We start from the raw sequence: 5,155 nt of genomic DNA, 5'->3' as shown, positions 1-5,155 counted from the left end.
GCAACACAAATATTACCCTCTCACTGGAGGAATGCCGTTCCCCTTCCGCCCCTTGTATGGACGCACTTAAGACTATATATAGCATTTACCCCCAATTTTTTGTTCTCATTCTGCACTTTGGAGATGAAGAGTGTGCATCCGTAGCTAACTAATTAGAGGGATGTTTAATCTGCTGCATTTATTCAATTTATGGATATATTTTTTTTTTCTGCTGAGACATTTAGTGAAAGGTAAAAAAAAAAAAAAAGAGGCAATTTTAAGTCCGTGGGGGCTGGATTTACACACAGCAATAACTCATGTTGTCAGTCCTTAAATCAGTGTGTAAATGGCGCATTGCAGTCGCGACACATCTCCTTTTGTAACGAGATTAAATAGAGACACCTCACCTTTAGATTTCACAAACATTCATTAAGCGAGAAAGACATTTTGACAATATTTGCTGGCAAATGGCAACGCGTAAAGCCTCATGAGACCTTTTTAGGTTTCTCCAGACAGCCCGTCCTCCTTGGCCCGACACTTGTGGGCAGCAGTCAACCTATTTTTAACCAGCCAGTCCTCCTCGTTACAGCGATACCACCCAATTCTTACTGTACAAGAGCCCCCCCCGTGGCTATTTTCATTCAACACAAGCACATCTAAAAATAAAACATGACCGAAAGACACAGGGAGAGGAAAACTCAGGAGGCCGAGTTTGTTGAAACTCAAATGAATTCAAAAGAGGCAAGCGGGCCTCCAGCTCAGTGCCAGGATGACCTGCAGGCTTCACTGGAAAGGTCACCCCCCCCCCCCCCTTCTCCGTTTAGAGGACATTGGCCTGCAGCATATTCTTTAATAAGACACACGAACGCATTAAACCCTCGAAACACGTGTTATATCACATCAGTGATCATCGGGCAGTGAGGTGTGGATCCGTCACTTACTGCAGGAGTCCTGAAGAAGTGACTCCAGAGGATCATCCACCTCCGTACCTCCGTACAGCAGGCCTCTCCTGCAAAGACACGCCGCAGATTACAGCTAATTCATCCACACATGCATGCATATACAACATATACACGCTTCTTTCTGTACTGAAACTGAAAAAAGTGCAATATATATATATCTATATATATATATATATATATCTATATATATATAAAACAGTCTCTAAACTCTAAGCACTAAAAACCTCTCGCTGCTCCACGTGTCTCCTCTAACAATGCCTTTAAATATCTCCTTATGAATGAATGAACAGAGACAATGATGTGTGAGGGTTTGTGGTTCACGTTTCAGAGACCATTGATGACTCTGTCAACCTATTGAAGGACAATTCCATGAAGCTGACGGACTTTCAGCAGACAGATTTAATGATCAAAAAGTTATTTTTTGACAATTTGGAGGTACTTTCATTTGAAGTATGTCCATTTTATGCTACTTTATACTTCTAGTCCATCACATGTATTTGGCAACACTAGTATAGTTACTGTAAAGAGTCAGATTATCAATAAATCATGATGTATTAGTACAGCTAATAGTAATAGTAATAATAGTGGAAACATAGCTGAACCAGCTGTTAATGCATCAACTGTTATAATCCAGTGGTGTTATATTATTATATTATTATATTATTATCTGAATGGCCATTCTGCATCATGAGTATTTCAACTTTTGGTGCTTTACGTATACTTTTGGTGCAGAGAACAGTTTTTGAATGCAGGACTTTTATTTTGTAGTATAACTGCTTCTAGTAAATTAGACGTACTTCTCCCACCACTGTCTACTCCTGTGGGTCTAATTCCCCAAAAACACTGGATCCTAAATGTCCCATCATGAAACTAAATCACATCTTTCATTAGATCTTAACTGGTATATCTTTCAAACTTGACGTATTCAATACAATTTATGTTGTAAGGCTGAAGTCTCCAGTCTTGACACAGCCTCCTTCAGAACCACAGAAGACATGAATCACCTGTCCTCATGGGCGTCCTGATACACACCAGTATCAGGCTTCTGATCGTGACCCGTGAAATGAGACGTATGCATGTGTGACGTCAGTGGAGCGCCCCTTTAAAAAGACGCCTGCTGTCTGGTGCTATTCTCTGTTCAATGCTGCCACCTGGTGTCTATTTATTTGAAGTTGCTGTGGATGATCAGCTGATAAATAAATATAAATATGAATACATTTCATGTGCTTTTTGGTTCTTCTGTCATCGAGGATCACAGGAAATAGTGTTCGGCCGGAGCACGACCCCGTTTGGGGATTTTGAGTGAAAATAAAAGAAATGATAAACTTAGAACACACATCTCCTAAAATGATAGACATGGTGGTCGTCATTTGGGGTTTGAAAACAGTTAAAGTACGTTTTTCAGAGCTTTGAGCGGCACACAACTAAATCCCCGGGGAGGCAGAGAGCAGTGTGGGGCAGTGATTGTTGCTTTACCCTTTGACCCACACTCTCTATCTGGCATTGTATCTTCACTGCCGACCTCGCTCACAGCAAGCTGAACTGAAGAAAAAAAAAAAAACCCCGGCGGGATAATTCCCCAAAAATCATGACCCAAAAATGACGACAAAGTGGAATCTGTCCTCTAAAATCCAAACTAATGGCTGTTCATCTGCTGCATTGTTAGAAAGTTCTCTCGTTACTTTATCCAACCCCTCTATCAGTGTGTGTGTGTGTGTCTGTCTGTCTGTCTGTCTGTCTGTCTGTCTGTGTGTGTGTGTGTGTGTCTGTGTGTGTGTGTGTGTGTGTGTGTGTGTGTGTGTGTGTGTGTGTGTGTGTGTGTGTGTGTGTGTGTGTGTGTGTGTGTGTGTGTGTGTGTGTGTGTGTGTGTGTGTGTGTGGTCTCCTTCCTCTCCCTGGCCCCGGCACGCAGCGTGTTTGCAGTGCGAATAAAAGAGATTATTGGAGCATGATAATATGATGAGCAGGACGTTCACCACTTTGAGGGGCCACCTTCACTCGGACCTTCAGACTGTTGGAGCGCTGCCAGCTGCCAGCGCTTCAACCATGCTTTTGTTTCTCTACTCGTTCGTAATGAGGAGAAATTCCATCATATTGTTACTTGATAACGAATCGGTCAGTAGATTTCTTTCTTTATCACAGTTTGGTTCATCATTTGCTCCACTTCATCAGTCCGACACGTTGATCATTAGCAAGATGTCTTCACATCTGCAGGCCTGGTTTCCATGGCCACCGCTTTAGATATTCATATATGGGAGGATATAGAGAAGATGGTTTTTTTTGCAGATTTGGTTCCAGAAGTCGGCCCTGGGGAGGATTTCTAGGTCTTGTGTCATGAATGTAAAGGGAGGGAGATTATCTTGAAGATTTTGGACAGTAGTTTACTTCACAGCGATGTTAAACAGGTCTGACGTTAGCGAGAGAAGATGTGAATTAAGTGATGTAATGTTGTCTTTTAGTCTGAATAGATTCAATCTGTAAATATTCTAAGATGTTATTCTCCCCAGTGTCGTACTTCTGGACCACAATAATGAAATGAGACCATGGTATTATTATGGCAGATGTGTTCGATACCTTTAATAGTCCAGGGTGAAACATGTAGTGGTTTTCTACTCATTGAACAGTCAGGATTGTTCCAGTCGGGGTGTATTTAGTCGGTGAGATTAGGTATTTGGTGGTATTTCCACCAGGCTGTCAGACTTGTAGCTATGGGCGGCTTTTTTGTTCTGTGTCCGTCCTGTGGTTGACTGATTGATTGGGATTTGTCCCTTTGTGAATGTATAGGAGTTGATGGGCTATGAAGTAATGGTGCTTTAAGACCTCCTTGGGTTTTTGGATGGGGGCTCGATTGGGACCATTGAGAATAGGTCGTTTAGGGTAATGCTGCCATTTTGATTGAAGCAATTCTGCCGATGAGGGTTATTGGTCGATTCATCCAACGATGAAGGTCGTCCTCTACTGTTGGATCAACGTTTAGATGCACTAAACCTGATAAATACAAAGGCTTACACTTTAAGTGCTAGGGGTGCCGGTGAAACCAATGTGCATTTTTATATATATATATATATACACGAGTCAAGAATAGAATAAACAGAGGGGGATTGGGGGCGTTGATAGAGAGAGAGAGACTGTGCAGGGTGGAATTAGAGCAGCCAGGTTTTGTTTTTGTTGTCTCGGTAGAGTTTGCCATCAATGAACAACTTATCGACTCAGATGACTGCTTTTTTTTTAACCTGCTGGCCTGTTTTGTTTTCTGTTTGGGAATTTGTTTTCCTTGGTTAGTGTGGTTATTTGCACTTGGCTGAATTCGAGGCTTTCGCTGGAATCCTCTGAGGAGCTCCTCGAGAGCCATTTCTGCGTCTAGTCCGGAGATTGAAAGCAAAATGTCACCGACGTCCGTACAGCGTGATTTGTCCGGGGAGTAGTAAATGCAGTCGGGTTGTCGGCATCTCTCGTTGTTTGGTGCGGAGGCGGGGTTGTCATCGTCTTGCCCTGTTTTGGTGTCGGCCCTGGTGAAAACACGGTTGAAGTGTTCGTCGATAACATCCTCGAGCTCTTCCAGGTCGACTGGTTGCATTATTCCAGTTGAACTTGAACAGAAAGGGGATTCATTTTGTGGGAAAGGTTTGTGTACAATCTAGCAGCAGGGGGCGGCCATCTTGGATCTTGCGCCGGCCTCGTCGGATCCCGCCTCTCCTCGAGGTGACGCTAGTTTAGTTCCCTGCCATTTCCTATGCAGGTGTCTCTTCTGGAATGCCAGTGAAAAGGATATCAAGCATGGCTATGAAGGGAAAACTTGTCTGATTCAACTCTTTATCCTGTTTTCAACAGAATGTTTAAAAATAAACACTGCTGACACACTTGCATGGATCTCCACAGCTTCATTATCGTTTATATTCTCAATTAACTGATTCATTGTTTGTGTCAGAAAATAGGTCAAATTGTAAAAGGTGAGGACGTCAAATACCGACCAACACTCAAAAACCTAAAGATATACATATTATATGTTAAAATACAGAAAAGCAGCTGCTCACATTTGAGAATCGTCCACGTTTTACCTCCAATCAAAGTCAAATTTGACAGGTTACTGACTTCCAATCATCCTCAAATGAGCACTTTTCTTTACCAAAGCATCAATGAATTGCTCATATGAAAATATTGCAACAAAGCGGGGGTTTATTGGGTTTTGTGTGTCAATAGCCGTCTGTCAATAGA

The sequence above is a fragment of the Cebidichthys violaceus genome, unplaced genomic scaffold (assembly GCF_023349555.1).
Source record: "Cebidichthys violaceus isolate CVI_PGR_0920_01 unplaced genomic scaffold, fCebVio1.0.p SCAF_4, whole genome shotgun sequence".
NCBI classification, from domain to species: Eukaryota; Metazoa; Chordata; class Actinopteri; order Perciformes; family Stichaeidae; genus Cebidichthys; species Cebidichthys violaceus.
This window is presented reverse-complemented; position numbering follows the sequence as displayed.